The sequence below is a fragment of the Lepidochelys olivacea genome, assembly GCF_965140295.1.
Source record: "Lepidochelys olivacea isolate rLepOli2 genome assembly, chromosome: 15".
Taxonomy (NCBI): Eukaryota; Metazoa; Chordata; order Testudines; family Cheloniidae; genus Lepidochelys; species Lepidochelys olivacea.
In genome coordinates, this window is record NC_140425.1 from 14,017,721 (window position 1) to 14,039,858 (window position 22,138).

A 22,138-nucleotide genomic window follows, 5' to 3' on the forward strand; every position below is an offset into this window, starting at 1 on the left:
ATTGCTTCCACAAACACCTGGCATGATTTAACTTGTTTACAGAAAGGAAAGATAATTCAATGCATATAACAAAGTGAACATGTTCATAAGAGAATTTGCATTGATTTGGGTCTCTTCAGTTAATAGTGGATTTTATACTTGCCTAAATACTTGTGCGTGTAGATCGAGGGCCCAGACAATCATTAACTGTTACTACAATAAGCCTCTACCAGATCTAATAATTTATCAAATGCTGCTCTGCATTTTCCATTGACTGTCTAAGTCCACGATATAGCTCTCTGAGTTTGGCTGCATTGTTTTTTCATTATTTGTTCTATTTCCTGTGTTCTTCTTCTAAACAGGCTTTGATATTGCATGTAGGATATTCTCATTTAAACCATTTACCTTATTATATTTATGAAAAGTCCTAAAACTGACTCCTGCATATAGAAGTTGACTTTTCACTTCTCTGACAGTAAGGCCAAGAAGTTAGAGACTACCTTGGCACCCTAAACAATTATTTTAAGCTCCGATTTAAGGATGGACAGCCCAATATTTAAAAAGAGAAAAAATCATTCAATTGCAGCCAAGGGATACACTAAAACAAATAAAATAATCATCCATATTTGAGATACACAGGCTCTGTAACTATATACATGTATTTTATTTTCTATCTCAGTCATGCCTAGAGGATTCAAATGAGATCATAGTTCCATTGTACTAGGCATTGTACAAATGCATAAGAGCCAGTCTCGGCTTCAACAAGATTACAGACTAAATGGAGAAGACGGACAAAGGAGGGGAGGGGAAATATAAATATAAGTATAGAGAGATAGAGGTCAGTGAAAGGGTATGGAAATGATCCCAGGGCTCTTGATGCTCAGCCCACTGCACCATCCACTAGACTACTCTGCCTCTCAAGATTCTCTCTCTCTCTCTCTTTATATGGCATAAGAATGCAAAGCTAGTATAACTATTCATTTTCATCTACACTTACAGGTAGAGATGGCATTTTGGCTCTATATCTCCATTTTCAGACAACTTTCTTGAAACACTACCTTTCAGTCTGAAATGTCTTACGTTTGGTCTTAATGCAGAAATTTGGTGGGTTTTTTTTTTTAAATTAAGTTTCATAAAAATGTGTTGAGCAGCTTAAGTTATCTAAGCATCGGGAAAGAGTGGTTTATAAATGTTAATTGTTTTTAAACAATGTTTTTACAATCAGGCTTTTCATTTGTAAATTTCATTTAAACAAGAGATAGCGGAACGTTTTGGATAAAATATGAACTGACTCTCGCCATTCTTCGTCCAAACAAAACATGAATTTCTGAAGTTTGAAAAGATTTTTCTATCTTAAAAACAAAACAAAAAAAAGAAGAAAAATCTCCACATCTCTGTACCTGCTGGATATAGCAGAAATCCCATGAAAAGGGCTATTCTGGCTTTTCTCCCAGTGTTTCCAATCCAAACTGTGCTAGAAATGGTGAGGTTTCCAGTTTCCTTTAAAGGGCAGGCACACAAGAGGGGAGTGTTGTTTTCTCCATGCTGTGAACAGTTGTTGGCATTAGTGTACAACTAAGATTACTTAGGTAGCTTGAAAAGGAGCCAACAAGCTGCTCCACTCTTAGAAATAGCAAAATAAATCAACAAAGCAAAAATGGACCACATTTCTGGGATATACATGAACAACTCACATTGACTTCAACAGGAATTGCATGCATATATCTGAGGTCAGAATTTGGCAGAGAGAAAAAGAGAGCACACACACATTTCTCTCCCAACAAAGAATAAACACACTCCATGTTCAAACACCTTCTTGGACACTGGGAAAACTCACTGCTGAGAGCAGTGGTAGTGCTTCACACTAACAAAAGTGGCTTTCAACTTTTAAATCCAGCTACTTTAAGGGCCAGAGGAATTAAGAGCACTTCACTTGGGCTCCTTCCTAGAAATGTGTACTTACAAGTTTTCATTTTCCAGATTTTTTTGCTGTGAACGCTGTTTTTTCCTTTCTTTTTTGTGCAAACAATTAATTAGATTACTTATTGAAATTTAGGTAAGTGTAATACTTTAGTTAATTCTTTGATTTTTGTAAAGTGTGTGTGAATTTTGCAATATCAGCATGATTTCTAAAATTCTGCCCTAATTCTATTTTTGTCAGAAAAAAGAGCTTCTCATGCTGTTGATAACAGAGATGTGGGATTTACAGAAGGCCATGTGCTGCTGGACTCATACAAGCTGAATACTACTTTACTCCATGAGTACTCCCAGTTACTTCAGTGGGGCTACTTGACAGATAAGGAACTACTCAGCATGAATAAGGAAATTAAAATACAGTCAAGAGAAAGGTAGTTTTACAAGTGAAAAATTGTCTTTGAGACAGGAGAAAATGCAAACTATTTTAGGCAAGTATGCCCCTTTTTCTTTATGCTTCATTGCTAATTCCAAAGATTTAGGATTACCCTTACAGGGTAGCATTTAGCTTTTTGACTGGCTTGTGAAATCTTCTGGTGGACCTGAGGATCTCTTTGCGGAAGCCTGAAATATCTGCTGACATTTCTACAACAAAGCATCAGAGAGGAAGGAGTTAAGGCAGCACTTTTGGCAGTGGAAGCCACGTCCCTTTGTCCCTGCTGGGCATGCTCCAACTGCTGCTACAGTATAAAAAGAAGCTCAGCCCAGCTCAGTCAGGGCTGACTGCAGAGGAGGGAGGATGCACCTTGCCAACTCCATGGGCGCAGGCGATACCGAGACCCAGACAGGTGCTCAGACACCTGCAGACGCCCCAGGGAGATTGTGGTCGCTAGGAGCAGCGCCGCCCGAAGAGCCCAGGGTCTCCGAAGATGCCCAGACTTCAACTACAGGAATCACAGTAGGACGTAACCCAGGGAGGGTCTCAGGGCTGGTCTTAGGGAAAATGGTACCCTGGGTGAACTTGCATTTTGGTGCTCCTGGCCCCTGTGGGTGTGGTGCCCCTGGCCCCCATGGGCTCCCCATGCTCCCTTCACCCCAAAGGCTTGTGCCCCTAGTCCCTGCACCCCCTTCACTCCTAACTCCTGCATCTCCCTCCTGCACCAATGTGAGGAAACTGACCTGGATGCATGAAGCAGCTGGCATTGCTACTTGCTCCCCAGGGACTGCTGCTCCTCTGCCCTGCACACCCCAAGGGGCTGTGAGGGGAGGAGCAACATCAGGGCTCCATGTGTCAAGGTCACTTTCCCAGCCTGGGCTGCATAAGGAGAGGGTGCGAGAGCAGCAGCTGCTGGTGCCTCAGCCCAGCCCAGCCCAGGTGGGGAAAGTGACCTGGATGCAGGAGCCCTGGCGTGCGCGTTGCGGGGACTGTGTGAGGGAAACTGTGTGAGAGAGTGTGTGTGGGTAAAAACTGCGAACAAAAGCCACAGCTGGCCAAAACGCCAGCCATGTGCTGCTCCCACTAAAAGGGAACCATCACACTATCTCACCCTTCACATTTCTGATATGAACTACCAGGCCTTGAATTAAAATTTTGTATGAAATTGGGGTGAATTAAAACACTGTAAATAGTTTTTTAAAAATAAAAAATCTGAAAAGCTTGAACACATTTTATTTACAGTGTCATTATTCATACTACTGTTGCTAGTCCTTCCCCTCCACCCCAAGGCAGAGAGGCACAGAGACTAGGATCAGGACCAGCTGTGCTCCCAAAAGACCAGGCCAAACTTCCTGAACTGAACCAGACCCACATCCCTCCCTAGACCAGAGGCACTGGTGGGGGGGATGGGGCAGGGGAAACTTTTGGGGGGTCTAGTCTCCCCCAGGGCCTCTGGTGGGGGGATGGGCGCACTGGGTCTCTCCCAGGGGTGCTGGTGGGGGGATGGGGCAAAGGGACTCCAGTTACTCTGTGGGGCCTGCACTGAGGGGACTTACCTGGAGCAAGGAGCACCCACAGGCCGGGGTGTCCGTCCACTGTGTGCTGGTGCACCTCCTGTCCAGCATGGTTCAGGACCTGCACGCTCCCCGGCCTCCGCATTCCAATAATGGCGGGGCTAAGGCGGGCACACAGGGCGGGGAGAGAGCTGCATGCGCAGCACCCTCCCACCAGCACTGCCCCAGGCCCAGCAGGGGCCTGAGAGCCCAGGGAAGAGGCAGGGGCCATGCCATGGGGGAGCCCAGCTGTCTGCGGCAGCCAGAAACCCCTGGGCCTGCCGCCAAGCCTCTCCCTCCTCCCCTGCTCACACCATCAAGCGGTAAGAGCCTCTGGGGGAGGAGATGGGGCCAGAGCGGAGCTGCAGTGGCTGAGGGCTCCTCTCCACCCCAGTAACGGCCAGAGCGCTCAGCTGGCGGAGAAGAGCGGGGCGGGGGGGGAGAAGGCAGCCCTGGGCCCGCTGGGGAGCGGGGCGGGGGTGGGGGAGAAGGCAGCCCTGGGCCCGCTGGCCGAGAGGAACAGGGCTGTGGGGAGGGACCGGGGAGGGGAGAGGAACCAGTGCTGCGGATGCTTGGCCACAATGCGCAAGTGGAGCACTGGGCTGAGCCAGCTCACAGCACCCTTTTTGGCGGGCCACCCTGTTGCCCCACTCCCCCATCCCAAAGGCCATCTGTAGAGGGACTAGCCAGTGTCCCCGAAACATCAGCGTGTTTCGGGCGGATTCCCCGCCAACCGGGTGGCAAACCCATTCACCACCACCAGGCCCCTGTGCTGGGACCTGGTGGAGCAGGGGGGGCCTGGGTCCCCCTACCCAGGCCATCCCCACTTTGTGGGGTGGCCCACCAAACCTCCACTATTGACTCTGGCCATTGGGACACACTTCCCTGCAGTGGAGGGGAGTCCAATTGATTCTGTCCATTAGGCCACATCTCTTTGAGGCAAAGGGCAGCCATATCGATTCAACTGTGGAGCTACATGCCCTTACCCCACTCCCCAGGAGTGATGGGGTGTACGTGCTCCATGACATGCCTCAATACATTGTTTTTCCTGAATCTCTCTCCCTCTCTGCTTCTAAGAACAGATGTTTCCTATCCCAGGGGAATTGTTTCCAGTGGTTTCTGCCAATGGTTGTGTGAATTTTTCATAATGAAACAAGTCAGGTTAAATTCTTGGGATTTCCTATAGCCTCAGTGCATACTGGGTGCATCTCAGACTTAGGGTCCATGAGAATCAAAGACAGGAGGAGCACTCTCTAGCTCTGTAACTAAATGAGAAGGTGCCAGATTGCTCAAACGCCCGAGGTCATTTCCCAAAGAGGTAGAGGAAGGAAAGGGAGACAACGCAGATGCCCTGTGAAGCTCTGGAATGACAGAGGATGCCAGCCAGCCCTCCCCTTCACATATTAAGCAAGGATGAAGTAAAAAGCCAAATACCCACTCTACATAAGTAGATAACAAAAGACAACTTGGGAAGCAGGCTGAGTTTGGTGGGAGACAGCGGCCCCTGAAAAAAAGGGTGGTGAAATTCCCTGATTTTGTATGAAACCAAGGAGTTTCACTTGGTTTCAGTCCAGATTTGCTTAGAATCTAGGGAAAACTGGAAACTCCATGTGAAATTTGGGGGAGTCAAATGTTTGAGCGAAACGTTGGTTTTGGATCACTATCACTCTCTAAAACAAGACAGGTGGGTACTGCATATTCTAGAGACGTCTTTCTGCCTTTCAACTGAGGCTGTCTGTTGTGATAAGGGGCCTAGTTCTCTGCTGTCCTGTTCTTTGTGTGATGGGCAGTAGAGAGGCAGAAAGGATGCAAAGTGGGAATAAAACACTGTCTTTCTGATGTGGTAGCATTTGCTATCCGTTTTGATTATACAAGGTGAAGGCAATGAAGAATCAGGCCCACAGACTCTGTTATATTTGCGCAAGCTGTACCAAAAAAATTCAACCTGTGCCTGGCCCCTAGATGATGTGCATGAAATAGATAAAGAGCTCTGAAACACAGATAATCCTCCTCCCCATCTTTTACCTTAAAGCAGCTTATGCAGTAGTGCCTGGAGATCAGCATGCAGAACAGAGCTCTAGTGTGAGCAGCTCTCCCTTAGGGATTCATTTCCAGTCACTCTGCTCCAGTTTTGGGAAGAGGATATTGTATTTTAGTAGACTTGCATAAAGTGGTGTGATTGGACACAGTCACCTTACAAATAATGTGGAGCAGTCCCAGGGGAATGGAAAATCCCAAGGTGCAGGAGGAAAACCCTGTTCTCTTTGTAGAGTTTCCTCCAAAGTCTTCTGTTTGGTCAGGTTTATCCCTCTCGTGGAAGAAGCAGAGAGTGTGGCCCCTAAGCCTCATTAATCTCAGGAAACTGCCAGAGGTACAGTGCCATCCTTCACACTGGCTTCAAGCCACTCTGCCTCCCAGCTGACTCGTACACTGTTCCAGTTTAGCGGCCTGCCAGGGAATCCCCACAGGCAGCTGTTTCTGGAACCAAGGGTTCCCTTCCCTATTGGGCAGGGGCTTTGCACAAAAGGTAAGGCCAAGAATTTGTGGGGTTAGGGGAAGGATCATGTGTATTCAGAGCCCAAGGACCCCAGTTCCTGTTTGCATTTGTTTTGTTTTGTATTAATATAACTCCAGGGACTGGGGCAGGAAATAAAACCCACAAATTAAATCCATTGTAAAGACACAGCTCCTTAACCCTGCAGATGCTGCTCAGTGCACATACAGGAATGCAAAGACTTCCCTAGTGGATGACACCCTTTGAGAAAGGGCAAGGTACTACACCCCATTTTATAATTGGGAAAACTGAGGCACAGCATAGGGGCCAGACTTGCTCAAGATGAGAATGTAAGTCAGTGGCAGAGTTGGGATTAGACCCCCAGGAGTTGTGAATGCCAGCCCCCCTGCTCTAACCATTAGACCTCACTTGGAAACGGAACCCAAGAGTCCTCCCTATTCATGCATATAGAGCATTTGTGGTACAGGCTGACTTCTGACCCCCTTCCATGAAGAAGTGGGGATCCACACACAAAAGGCTCACTATGCTGAGATCTGGGTGAACAATCAAACTCTGTTTATCACTCTAGGCAGTGTGACCCACATCTTCAAAGGTATTTGGGAACCTTTGGGAGTTAGCAACACCTGAATCCCTTTAAGGATTTGGGCCTCCAGCCTGTTGGTTAGACTACTATTTTGCAAGTCAAGAGATGTGGGTTCTATTCACAGTTCTGCCGCTGATTAGCTGGGTGACCATGAGCAAGTCACATCACATCCCTGTGCCTTAGTTTCCTCATTTGTAAAATGGGGATAATGATACTGACCTCCTTTGTAAAGTAATTTGAGATCTACTAATGAAAAGTGCTATGCAAGAGCTACATATTATTATTATTTAGTATATTATAAAATCTCATTTGGATAAATGGGAATATTCTTTTCTAAAAGAATTTTCTAAGCATATTCTAAACTCCCTGTTGTCATTGCATTATTGCCATTTAGGGAAAGAAGTTGTTGTTTCTCTGTGAGAGCTGCAGCCTTAATGATCCTCTGTTGCAAGGGCCCAGGTTGATGATGCAGGAGAGACCTGATTACTCCCATTAAATTCAGTAGGAGCAGGTTTGTGTCCAAAGATTGAAAAAACTGATTTTCCATTTGAAAAAATTATAAATCAGAAAATTTCAAAACTGCTGTAAGGTATAGTCCTTGCCCCTTAAACTTCCACCTCTTTTGAGGGGTGTCTTTGCTACTGGAATTCAGTGTTTTTCAATGGCATTCACCCTGCAAGTAAGGGAGGATTTTAAAGCCACAGGACAGCAAGTTTTATCATTTTACTATAAATATTTTCTGGTTATTTTTACAGTTGGCTTTACAACAATTAAATTATGCCCCCCTCCCCACACACACTTTTTTTTTTTGATCCCTAGGAAAGATATGTAATCAATATGTAGAGAAAAACTCTCCAAGCATCTAGAGGATAACTGAACCAGGAGCACCCAGAAGTGTGGATTTAGAACTTTAACATGGACAAGGCTCCTATGGCCAGATCTGCTGAACTAGCAAATGGTACATCTACCAGTAGCCACTGGATCCTTTTCTACACTACAGCTCCCATTGGTGCTAACACCAGGACAGCTGAACAATGAAAACAGGTGGTTGTTTTCAGTAATTTTAGTAAAAAGAGTACAATGCTACAGCATTCCCATTAGTCTTCTAAACTTTCAAGATTAAAAATAAAAAGGACCTCCTATTTAATCTGCCTTTGTACAGGGAGACTTTGGGTTGAAAGAACCCCGGGTAACACCTTAAAGTATTAGACTCAGAGCCTGCAAAAATACACATTATTAACTTAAAGCGCAAGAAATCCCATTGACTTCACTGGGACTACTCATATGTTTAAAGTTAAGCACCTGCAAAGGTCTTTGCAGAATTGGGGCCTTAACTGGGAAGGGAAAACAAACAATACCTGAATTATAAGAGATTCCAGGAACTGTCCTCTTAAAAGGACACAAGCAACTCTAAAATCACACTTCTTTCTGGAGCTTTTAAAATGTACTGTTGTTGTTATAAGCAACTCCTAAAACTACAATAGCAGAAAGATTAGAAGAAAAAATTTTTTTTTATAAATCAGTTTGTTTGCTGTGTATACTTGGCAGCAGATTGTGTTGTCTGTTTCACTGGTTTCCATGTATAGTCAGTTCCCCCTGTGATTTGCATGGGTCTTTTAAAAGTGTTTTCTCTCCTTTCTTGCTATGTATCATCAAATCACAAAAATTGGACTGGTAACTCCTGAAACTTATTCCTTTTCTACAACTGACAAGTTTGAGCTGACAGTGCTTGTTGCTCTACTATCTTGCACTTTATGTAGTAATAATAATATTAACCTAATAACAATACCTAACACTTACATAGTGACAGGTTTCAGAGTAGCAGCCATGTTAGTCTGTATCCGCAAAAAGAAAACGAGTACTTGTGGCATCTTAGAGACTAACAAATTTATTTGAGCAGAAGCTTTTGTGAGCTACAGCTTATGCTCAAATAAATTTGTTAGTCTCTAAGGTGCCACAAGTACTCCTTTCCTTCTTACATAGTAGTTTTCATCCATAAATCTCAAAACACTTTATGAAGTAGATAAGTATCTTGATGTTTGTGTAAAATTGGTATAAAGTTCTACCAAATCAGATATCTCCACGTGCACGTGTGGTAATGTTGTACAGCCACTTGGCACTTAGTTTGCACATGCGTAAATGACTATAAAATGTGCAGGGTAGTGGAGATTCAGGCCCTGAGACTCTATAGTGAAGTATATAACTGAACGTTCTTGATCAAGTCTGTATTGCATGGGTATCTGCACTGCACTGGCTAAGCTACCAAGGTGTGTGCCAACATGCATTGGATTTAGAGTAAAGCATGGGATGAATTTTCTGGACACATTCTCCCTTCATAGAATATCAGGGTTGGAAGGGACCTCAGGAGGTCATCTAGTCCAACCCCCTGCTCAAAGGAGGACCAATCCCCAACTAAATCATCCCAGCCAGGGCTTTTTCAAGCCTGACCTTAAAAACCTCTAAGGAAGGAGATTCCACCACCTCCCTAGGTAACCCATTCAAGTGCTTCACCACTCACTTAGTGAAAAAGTTTTTCCTAATATGCAACCTAAACCTCCCCCATTGGAACTTGAGGCCATTACTCCTTGTTCTGTCATCTGCTCCCCCTGAGAACAGTCTAGATCCATCCTCTTTGGAACCCCTTTTCAGGTAGTTGAAAGCAGCTATCAAATCCCCCCTCATTCTTCTCTTCTGCAGACTAAATAATCTCAGTTCCCTCAGCTTCTCCTCATAAATTATGTGCTCCAGGCCCCTAATAATTTTTGTTGCCCTCTGCTGGACTCTTTCCAATTTTTCCACATCCGTCTTGTAGCATGGGCTCCAAAACTGAACACAGTACTCCAGATGAGGCCTCACCAATGCCAAATAGAGGGGCATTTTATGTTCATGTTCCAAAGGTCTAGTCAGAAGTCTATAAGAGAGAGCTCTATTTTGCAGCCCACCTGTAAGGTTATTAGAACCAAACAAAGATATCCTTGTTAGGGGCAAAAACCCTCTTCCCAATCTGAACCCTGAAATACAAAGCCGAAGATATTGATGGCATGCTGTTTCCTGCACAACTGAAAATGAACTAAAGACAAAAATCTTACATCTTCTAGAGTCTGAAGTCAGCCTGCTCGTACAGCACAAGAGCTAAGCCATGACTTCTGTCCACAGCACAATGAAGAGAAATCCAATGGCTGAATATTTCAGTTTTCTTTCTTCATTACTGAACTCCTATTCTAATGGCTCAGATACTGGTTGGGAATATCCTAGTGCTGGCTACTCATATGATGGCTGTATTCTATAATTGCTTCCTGCCTATGGCACTAACACCTGAAAATAATACAAATAGAACTGAACTTTGTGAAATCTGATGTATTACTTTTTCTGTGATTGCTTATTTGAAAAAAAAAAGCATTCTTTTAAGAGTTAAGTTTACTACTGTTTCTCCTTTGTCTCTCAGGAACTAATGGGAGATATACTTTATTTTCTTATTGGTCATAAATGACAGTTTGTCAAATACTCACTTTTCTGATCGTATATTTATTTCTCAGAAACACGAGCTAGGTCTAGTTTGGGTGTTGTTCTGTTTGTGTGTGTACTTGCAACAGCTGAAGATTCAGGGTCACTTTGTGTACTTTTTAAATATAAAACCTCTGATTTGTTTGAAAACCAAAAATACATTTTACAGTTTTTCATGATGATCAATTATTGCTATCTTGTGACAGACTGTTTTTTCACCTCATTCTTTACTAATAAGGACAAATGCATGAAGACAAAACTAAGAGAAAACTACAGCCGTTCAGTACAACCCAACAAACAAGATTTATTTATTTTTTTACATTGTTTTCCAAAATATTTCCATAAAGCAGTAGCTCCCTAATGGTGCTGTAATTTTGAAGGCTGGATGCTTTACAAGGAATTATAATTTTGTCTTATTTTATACAATCCCTGTTCGGTTATTTTTTCTGAGACTCTGTAAGAGTTAAGGTTTATGATAAGTGAAAACTGCTATGTAATGTTAACTGCACAGCTAAAACTAGCATATCTTCCAGGTCTCTAGGCCAGCCCTTAGGCAGCTGTCCGCCGGCTGCTGGATTCAGTGCTTGTTACTGTAGACGTGGCTTCTGTGGTAAATGCTGATTCTGCATTTGACCCAATAACTGGGAGTGACAGATATAATAGGACTATAACAAAAATATGAAGGAAAAACTCCTACATAGTAAGAACTGATCTGCAGATGCACTCAGTTCAGAGGAATAACTTTCTTGAAAAACATTTTGTTTATGGGACACCTGATTCTTAGATTTTTCTAGTCTTTCAAGATACAAAAATAGAAAGGACATCCCATTTAGCCTACTGGTAATATTAGCAGTATCAAATGAGACATCGAGGTTTAAATCCTCAAAAGTGTCTTTCACTATCAAACCTGACAGGGAGACTAGGGTTATGTCCACACTAGGAGCTAGGGGTGTGGGTCCCTTGCTCCTGTACACATACTCTTTAGCTCTCCTTGAGCTAGTGTGAGTATAAATAGCAGTGAAGCCACAGTAGCATGGGTATTGGCAGTGTAAGTATGTGTACGTGAGCAGGGGACTCACCCCCCAGCTCATAGTGCAGACATACCCCAAGGGCTTGATCTTCTGCAAAGCTCCCATTTACTTTAATGATGCAGGATTAGGGCCTAAATGTGAAAGCCTGACTGGGGCCAGAATTTCACCCTAACAGTGCTGAGATCCACTGGGCTCTCACTTTTTTGAGCCCAAGCTGATACCACCTTCAGGAACTATTTCACATTTGGGGACAATGTATACCTCCAAATCAGCGACACTGCTATGGGTATCCGCATGGCCGCACAATATGCCAACATTTTTATGGCTGACTTAGGGGACAAGAGCTAAGGAAGAGTTGTTCTAACGCCCCTACTCTACTTGTGCTACATTAAAGACATCTTCATCATCTGGACCCATGGAAAAGAAGCCCTTGAGGAATTCCACCATGATTTCAACAATTTCCATCCCACCATCAACCTCAGCCTGGACCAGTCCACACAAGAGATCCACTTCCTGGACATTACGGTGCTAATAAGCAATGGTCACATAAACACCACCCTATACCGAAAACCTACTGACCTCTATACTTACCTACATGCCTCCAGCTTTCATCCAGACTTCACCACAGGATCCATTGTCTACAGCCAAGCTTTACGATACAACCACATTTGCTCCAACCCCTCAGACAGAGACAAACACCTACAAGATCTCTGTCAAGCGTTCTTACAACTGCTGAAGTGAAGAAACAGATTGACAGAGCCAGAAGAGTACCCAGAAGTTACCTACTACAGGACAGGCCCAACAAAGAAAATAACAGAACGCCACTAGCCGTCACCTTCAGCCCCCAACTAAAACCTCTCCAACGCATCATCAAGGATCTACAACCTAGCCTGAAGGACGACCCATCACTCTCATAGATCTTGAGAAACAGGCCAGTCCTTGCTTACAGACAGCCCCCCAACCTGAAGCAAATACTCACCAGCAACCACACCACACAACAAAAACACTAACCCAGGAACCTATCCTTGCAACTAAGCCCGTTGCCAACTGTGTCCACATATCTATTCAGGGGACACCATCATAGGGCCTAATCACATCAGCCACACTATCAGAGGCTCATTCACCTGCACATCTACCAATGTGATATATGCCATGATGTGCCAGCAATGCCCCCCTGCCATGTACATTGACCAGACTGGACAGTCTCTACGTAAAAGAATAAATGGACACAAATCAGACATCAAGAATTATAACATTCAAAAACCAGTCGGAGAACACTTCAATCTCTTTGGTCACTCAATTACAGATCTAAAAGTGGCAATTCTTCAACAAAAAAACTTCAAAAACAGACTTCAACGAGAGACTGCTGAATTGGAATTAATTTGCAAACTGGATACAACTAACTTAGAATTTCAAATTAGGTTTGAATAAAGACTGGGAGTGGATGTGTCATTACACAAAGTAAAACTATTTCCCCTTGTTTATTTCCCCTCCTACTGTTCTTGTAAAGTGCTGGAAATGGCCCACCTTGATTATCACTACAAAAGATCCCCCCCACCCCGCTCTCCTGCTGGCAATAGCTCACCTTACCTGATCACTCTTGTTACAGTGTGTATGGTAACACCCATTGTTTCATGTTCTCTGTGTATATAAATCTCCCCACTGTATTTTCCACTGAATGCATCTGATGAAGTGAGCTGTAGCTCACGAAAGCTTATGCTCAAAAAAATGTGTTAGCCTCTAAGGTGCCACAAGTTCACCTTCAGGAAAGTGCATTCATTATTTCTTTCCTCTTCTTGAAGCCATTGGTATCAAAGAAGCTGTATCGCTGAAAGTTATAAATATCAGAATCCAGTCATCTGTATCTGATGCTATTTCAAATAACTCCACATGAGAAAAATTAAAAATAAGAATACAGCTACTTGTAATCTTCTCTAAATATTCTGTTAAATTCTTCATGTGCTAAAAAGTGAATCACAGGTCTTTCTATGTATAATTAACCCCAATCTAAAATTACTCCTTAAAAAGAGGGTGCTAGATAGAAAGTTGAATGAAATGAAACCATTATAATTAAATTTTGCAGTACAAAGAAGGGAAATTGAGGGATACCTCTGGTCTTTGAATTGCTTTTTTCTACAAAAACTATGTGTGTATGTTGTGATATTGTTATTCACATATAATAAACCTCAGTGAAATAAATTAGAAAGAAACCCTACTGGATTTTGCAGCTTCTTCTAACATATTCCTATTTTTATGAGAATTTACACTGAAACTAAACATGTATGAATTCTGTATAACTTTAAGAGTTTTGATTGGTCTGAGAAACAAACCTACCCCTCCCCAAAATGCCAGTAAACAAGCAAGGATTCAGCTTTAGTGAGTGATTGGCAATGTAAAGATGAACAAATACTTGGGCAACCATGGATCCAGCTATACTGTATATTGGGTATTTTACAAGAAAAGGATTTCATGACATCTTGCTAGGTAAACATTATCTCCTTCAGATTGACATAAAAATTCTTATTGAAAATATGGGTAAAATCCTGGTCTGCCCTACAGAGAGGCATTAGGGGAAGAAAGGGTCCAGACACATCACCCTAACCAAACTACTCTCTCAAAAAATTATTCATCAAGACTCACCTCACAAAGTGACATTTATGGAATTCCTAAGAAGATGACAGCACCATAGAATTGTCCAACAATCTCAAGACATGAAAGCTATACATATTCTTTTTCAACATGTGCTGTGGATTTTGTGGGGATGGGGTTATTTGGGCATATAATCAGAACAACAGTTACAGCATTGAAATCTATTAACAATAAATGGCTTTTCTGGTTATCAAACACCCCAGATTTACTTTGGCATTTAATCTCCTATAAGAGTCATTTGCCAGCCTCACAGGCTCGTCTGCCATATATTTTCCTTACAATTATTGTGGGAGTTGGAGTGCCAATGTTACAATCAATTCAAAAAAGAAATGCCATACTGAAGACTTGCTGTTTGCAGTAAGATGTGGAGACTTCTTGTCTGCAGGAGGATGTGGAGATGAAATGGAGGGAAAGATATGCTTGTGTTCAGTATAGGGATACTGAAACCCTTTTTGCCTGTATGAGTTTGTATGGAAACATGGGTTTTGTCTGTGCCGTTGATCAAGAAGATTTGAATTGTCTCCATAGTGTTGAACTGCCACAACAAAACTAAAAATTGTGTCACCAAAGAGAGTTGCCACACCACTGATTTGCCTCATTCTCAGAACAGCTTCACTTCTAAAATTCATTATCCATGTATTGGTGCTGTTTTTCAAATGTAAAGTACTATTCTGAAGGTACAGTAGAATGTAATGTCAGCTTCTTTTGTAACTACAGTACTTGTTCTTTATGGAACAGCAGATTAACCTGCAAAACTTGTTATGATTCTTTTATCCACATACTGTCCTTTCACATATATGGAAACTATTCTGTGACTGCATTCCTTTAGCAGTGTAGTTGAGATGGTCTCATGTGCAATGGGAAGGAAAAGGCACACTGAAAATTAAAAGCAAAACATTATTTCTAGTAGGATTTCAAAACTGGTCATTGTCTCTTAATGCATATGCACCTTGGAATGTATTTGCATATTTAGAATTTCTAGCAACAGTCTCCCAGAACATTTAGTGGGTCTACACTTAAAACTTTTGCTGGTATAATAATGTTGGTTGGGGCTTGAATATATTTTACATTTTTGTGCCAGTAAAAGCTGTAATGTAAATGCAATTATACAGGGGAAAAGGTGATTTTGACAATAGAACTTATTCTGTGTGGTGAATTGGTATAAGCTCTATTGGCAAAAGCACGTTTTTGCTAGTATAAGTTGCAGCTACACGAAAAGAGTTTGCTGGTATAGCTGTACTGGCAAACCTTTTCTAATGTAGACAGTGCCTAAGAAGAAAATGCCTAAAGCTTGGGGGGAAATCTTCCTTTTACTCTGAGATTCAATGCTGGGCTTTTATTTATGTGTTGGATGTGAGAGCACGCTTTTAGGCTGTATCTGTACTTGAAAACTCAATCAGTGCTGCAGCTCAACCAGCAATAACAACAGTGGAAGTGGTAGAATCATAGAATATCAGGGTTGGAAGGGACCTCAGGAGGTCATCTAGTCCAACCCCCTGCTCAAAAGCAGGACCCATACCCAATTAAATCATCCCAGCCAGGGCTTTGTCAAGCCTGACCTTAAAAACTTCTAAGGAAGGAGATTCCACCACCTCCCTAGGCAACGCATTCCAGTGATTCACCACCCTCCTAGTGAAAAAGTTTTTCCTAATATCCAACCTAAACTTCCCCCACTGCAACTTGAGACCATTACTCCTTGTCCTGTCCTCTTCCACCACTGAGAATAGTCTAGAACCATCCTCTCTGGAACTACCTCTCAGATAGTTGAAAGCAGCTATCAAATCCCCCCTCATTCTTCTCTTCCGCAGACTAAACAATCCCAGTTCCCTCAGCCTCTCCTCATAACTCATGTGTTCCAGACCCCTAATCATTCTTGTTGCCCTTCGCTGGACTCTCTCCAATTTATCCACATCCTTCTTGTAGTGTGGGGCCCAAAACTGGACACAGTACTCCAGATGAGGCCTCACCAATGTCGAATAGAGGGGGACGATCACGTCCCTCGATCTGCTCGCTATGCCCCTACTTATACATCCCAAAATGCCATTGGCCTTCTTGGCAACAAGGGCACACTGCTGACTCATATCCAGCTTCTCGTCCACTGTCACCCCTAGGTCCTTTTCCGCAGAACTGCTGCCTAGCCATTTGGTCCCTAGTCTGTAGCTGTGCATTGGGTTCTTCCGTCCTAAGTGCAGGACCCTGCACTTATCCTTATTGAACCTCATCAGATTTCTTTTGGCCCAATCCTCCAATTTGTCTAGGTCCCTCTGTAGACAAATTGGAGGATTGGTAATGTAGACAGGACTCAGGGGTGCTTTTACCACCTTGTAGTCTAGCCCTACTTGTTGGTAAAAAAAAACCAAAAACACTCAAGGCCAATCTCCACTGCAGCTTCCACCATTGCTACCTCCAGTGGAGATGCCCACGTGATGAAATATGGCTAAGAAATGGCCTTAGTCAATCAGGACAGGAGGATCACACATTTTTAGAGGCTACTCATATACAGTTTGAGAAGTTTCTGATTAGCTTGAAAGAATTAAAAGGAAAATCTCATCAACAAACAAGGAAAATAATAAGTAAGCTAATGAAGGCATTAACACAGTAATGGAATGCTTTATTTCACAGGTAAATTGAAGCTTGTAAGATGTTGATATTGGACACTGTGCAAAATAGTGCAATGGTCACCCAAATCTATAGCTGTGAAAGGGACAAAGAATGAGAAAATGTCAAAGGAAAAAGGAAAAACAAAGAGAAGAAAATATGTGCTAAGTAGAGAGTGAGCGAGAAGGAAAAACTGCAACAGAAACACAAAAATAAATCTATGCCCTCATACACTTATGTTCTCCCTCAAGAGAACTGTTGTTCTAAAATGTATGTAGATGGTGGCTAGTACAACAGCATCACTGCCTTAGAAAGAAATAAACAGTGCAATTATTTTTAAAAAATAATCAACACTCATCTAGACTGGGACAGACATGAGGGAAATCTGTACAACTGCAGGAAAAATGGAAGAGTAAAATGAATGTGTGTGTGTGTGTATAGGTAGAGTATGCAGTACAGTGTGTATATGTGCATGTGTGTTATATAATGTGTGTGTAATATAGCAGCGAAGGCAAGAAAACTATTTAGCAACATAGCTCCTTATACAACGAGACCCACCTAGCTGACAGGGAAAGAGCAAGAGAAAGCGAAGCACTGCAGTGAGCACGGTTCCAGCACTGCCTTTCCCCTCCCTAAGCAGCAGCACATTCCCTGCTATTTCATTGGAGAACGCGTGTGACAATCCAGGCTCTGTTTCCAAACTAGCCAATCCCGAAGTACAATGCCTCTGCAAGTTAGCCAGCACCTCAGACTCAGACAGCTGTGCTCTACAGTGTGGTCCTCCTTTCAGTGTAACGATAGCTGTACCCCCACCTTCTGTTGACTTGGAAACAAGCTCTCTACCTGACTCCTCCCACTACAGCCAACCAAAAGCTCCCCCTGCGCTGTCTTCTCTGTGTGATCATTAAACACCTCCCTGTCTCACACCAGGGGACCACAGGACACAGACAAGTGCTTCGTTTTTATTTTTTTAAAAGGAAGAAAATGGAAAAAAGCAAATTTTCTGCCTCACATGGGCTTTTGGTCTAATGCCTCTGCAGCTGCTGTCCAGCTTCTCCCTGTGAATCCTAGACACTGATGTGAAAAAGGGCCACAGGAGAGACAGGGAAGCTCTTCTCGTGGATGGGAACGTTGACACTGATGAATTGAAGAGGTGGAGGTAGGTGCTTGCCTGGCCGTGAGGAGGTAAGTGAAATGCTCGGCATTTCTCTCTGGCTCTCTTAAATCAGATTAAGGATTAGCATAACTCTCTCCTCTGTTTTCTGAATAGGAAGGAATTTGTAGAAGGGAGGAGGGAAAGCTGTGATTTTGAAACAATAGAGGAAGGTTTTGCTGTCTGAAGGCACAGCTGAATGTCACTGTGAGGGAGAAATGTTTTACTGTGTAGAGAAAAAATTAGTAAGGGGGGGGGGAAGGCTGCTGACACAGTGAAAATGACCTTCCCAAGGGATACTGGCCTTGTGTCAGCTGCTGGTTCAGCCTGCTCTCTTTTTCACAGAATAAAGTCATCATCTCCTTTACTATTCTGGATTCTAATCCACAAATATCCAATACCTGATCCATACTAAGGTCCATTGTGCTCAGCTAATATTTCAGAAAGGTAATTAGCCAGATTGTCCCTGCTGGAAGCCATCCTTCCTCCCTCCATCCCCTCACATTCCCCTGCACAAGACCACTTCATCCTAGAGGGATGCAGATAGCATAACATTAATTAGAAAAGGCACCTAGCTGTTGGATTCTTAGGATAGCTTCTCCCTATAAATGGCACATCTTGCTAAATCCTAAGCATGCCTGGCTGTGAGGAGCAGCTCTGTGGAGCTGGGGCGCATTATCTCATTGTGTGTTCATGCATGTGAAGGCGTGGAGAGGTTTTATTATATTAATCTGTACTTGTGCACGGTTCCCATCTGCAGTTCTGAACCATGAGTTTTTAGATACGTGTGTATCTACATTTTAATAAGTTATTCAAACATGGAAAGATAGCCCAGGAAACTACAGCTCTGCATACCTGCAGGGAAATACATGCCAGTTTTGTTTCTGGTAATAGAATTCTTCTGTTTGTGGCCATTGCTTTGTACAAACTGTTTAATATGTGCTTTCGCAGTACTAATTCTAAGGGCTACTGACCTATCTTTATTACGTTTTGCCTCTGCAAGATTTGTGAAAAATTCAATGCTTTTCACTCAGTATTCATTAATATGCTGTCACTGACACTCCTGTCACCACAATCTGTTCTTAACATTGACTCCATAATTCGCGCCATTGTGGGTCACACCCTTAGGGTGACAGACAAAAATCAATTTCACTGTAAAGGTTATAGCAGTAGGTCAGTTAGAAACCCCTGCCAATGTGAATACTTATATGTGTTAACAAGAAGTAAAAACTAGTTTGTATTTTGTTGTTTAAGGAAGTTTTTTTAACCTTATGAATTTAAGTATTTTATATCCAAGTGATAGATAAAATCTTCTGTTTGTGTAGGTGTATTGACTTTTCTTTAGTAGTGCATATATCTGGTAATAGAAGGGATACTTTCAGCTTTCTGCAGGAGACAATGCTTCATGCCATTAACATGGCTCACTACTGACTGATTTGGTTGGGAAACTGTCACCCAAAAGGGATTGATCTCTGCCCTTGGATGGAGGACACTATCACAGGATGGGCCCAAATACAAGGAAGGATGGGGTTGCTTTCTACAAGAGAGCAGGGGATGTGTACAATCAAGTAGAGGAGCTTTTGGGTGTGCAGCACATTTAAAATTAAAGCCTTTGACATCCCCCAGTACCAATGCATTGGATCTTGTTTTTTCGCAGAAGAATCCCTATTCTTTGTGTATGTGCATGTATGGAGGGGAAACCAAAGAACTTCTGTGGAAGCTGGGAAGACCTCTCTCATATCTGAGAGGTGGACCTTAAAAAGATGAATCAACTCTTACATATTACCTAAAGAATGCTTCAGAGCACCCCAGTTTGTGGAATACATTCTTGCTTCAGTGATCAGTGATGAACTGAACTGAGACTCTTCTGAAGTAATTAATACAGAATCAGAGAAAATAAGCTTCCAGTACAGTAGGCATTTCATCTATAGGACTTGGGTTTGAATTTAGACATGACAGAAGTGTTTAAAAATTACTTTCAGGTGGCTCTGAAAGTCTGAAATGGAAGTGTGTACCTTGTTTCGGGTCAGTTTACATGTGAATGGTTTTCTGCTGTTAACAGTAAGAAGATAAAATTGATTAACAATTTATAGACAGAAACAGAAGATGGAACCTGGCCCTCCATCTTACGGAGTGTGTGTTGAGGTGAAGGTTAGAGTGATAATCATGTTAGGTGTGTGGGAAAACTCAAGAGACAAATACAAGGGATCAGATCCTCAACTGGTGTAATTCAGCACAGCTCTCTAAACTTCAGTGGAGCTACATGAATTTACACCAGCTGAGGATATGGCCCAGAGAATGAATTCCCCTCTACCTTCAGCAGATAATGATCTCACCACGTACAGACTGAAGTGCAACAATGAAGCAGTATGGAGGAATCTTATCACTTCGTTTTAATCTGATTAGAATCCTTGGTCCAAATTATACTCTGTTACTTTGGTGTACATAGCAGTAACACCACTGACTTCTAAAGGGCTTCTCCAGATTGACAACAGGGTCAGTGAGAGCACAATTTGGCCCATTGTCTCAGCTTAAAGACGTGAACCTGTTCTCAGAAGAATTAAAGTTTTGTCACGGATTTTAATGGGAGCAGGAGCAGACTCAGTAGGAATGTGCACATATCCACTATGTTTGCTAATCAATTTCTCCTAAACCCTCTAGGAACAATAATGCTGAACAATGTAGTGGCAGATTTCAACAAGGTCACTGACACAATGGCAAATTCCATCACTCTATACAACATCATCAACTCTACTATGTAACCTATCAGAAATCAGAAATTGCATTGTAGTTGCTGTGAAATATGCTGTGTTATTGCTAAATAATTGGCCTTCCATAAACACTGTAAAGGTTGACACTACCCACTTGCACCAGTAACAGCATGATAAAATGGTAATTAACACATTTTTGTAAGAATAAAGTCAGAGATAAGTTTATTTTAAACTGTATATTTCCTGATAGTATGGCATATTCAGTAACTCTCTTTAGACCAGATAACTTCAGATTCAAATCAGTACTAACACCACATTCAGGAACAAGGAAGATCCTAACTCATGGGATGAGTTGTCCTATATTGAATAATATAGGACCAAATGTTGCTGTCCGTAACACCAGTGAAAATCCAGAGTAAATCCATTGCCCTTAACAGAGTTACTCTGCATTTACTTCAGGATACCCAAGAGCAAAATTTGGCCTATACTTTATAATCCATACTCAAAATTCACGTTATCAAATAATCTTTCCAGAGTCAAAGAACAGTGAGTAAGAAGTCCAAATTTCAGCTGTCATAAAGTTAAGATGACTCCAGTGGGGAAACCTGGACTCAATGAGCAAAGAGTCTGAAATTCCTTCTCATTCCAACTGGTCTCTGGAAACTCAGTCTAGGGTAGAGTTACATAGCCTATGATATGAGAGGACCAGATTCTGCTCTCGTTTACTCTGGTGTACATCTGGAATATCCCCAATTAGTTATTTGAGTTACTCCAAATTTACACTAATGTAATTGAAAGCAGAATTTAGCCCCTGAAATAAAAAAAAATACAGTGAAAGAACTCAGCTTTCTCAATTGTCATTTTTATTTAAGGCTGAAGAGCGTTGGTGAAGTAGGGTGGGAAAGTGCTGTCTATTAATCTGGGCCATCATTTTCCATTTTCTTTAGACTTTAAACATTTCCCACCAGAGAATAATTTTTTAAATCACAGCCTACAGAATTAATGGCATGATTTCAGAAAGGAATAGTCTTCCAAGACATCACTTCAAGTCGTAAAGATCAATCACATAATTATTTTCAGTGGCTCATCAGATACTCAAATCTCTCTGCAGTCCCATATCCCAAGTGGACATAGATTATTCATATTATTAAAACTCTCAAAATATATTTAACAGTATACAGTCCAGTCCTACAAACATTACTGCTCAATCCTGCCCCTATTTCTCCAGGACCTCAAACCCATTCCATCCCATGGATTATTTTCCCCTTGACTCCTGGCTCACATGCAAATAGCAAAGACTGAGGAAGAAGAGAGAGAAGCCATTTCTAGAGATGGTCTTGCTGTGACTAGAGCCAGCCAAATTGTTAAGGATCATATTAGCCAACAGAGAAACACTGAAGGACAAATGTTCAGAAATGGTCTCAAATTCTAAACATGTATTTTTGAACATGCAACTGACTGTGCCCACAAAAATAGAGGCATGTTTGTTTTCTCTGCATGGCTGAAATGGTG

The 22,138-nt window shown here is 42.3% G+C and overlaps 2 protein-coding genes across 3 annotated transcripts in view; one reads left to right on the plus strand and one right to left on the minus strand.

Moving 5' to 3' along the window:
- The window catches only part of RSPH14 (radial spoke head 14 homolog), a 217,365-nt gene that overhangs the window by 19,118 nt on the left and 176,109 nt on the right, over positions 1-22,138 (minus strand). The gene's annotated exons all lie outside the window — the stretch shown is intronic.
- The window catches only part of GNAZ (G protein subunit alpha z), a 148,645-nt gene continuing 144,026 nt past the window's right edge, over positions 17,520-22,138 (plus strand). The window contains exon 1 of one of the 2 annotated variants that reach the window (XM_084649428.1): positions 17,520-17,947. The gene's annotated coding sequence lies outside the window, so the exon portion shown is untranslated. The remainder of the gene's footprint in view (positions 17,948-22,138) is intronic. The other variant, XM_084649429.1, reaches the window with a different exon arrangement.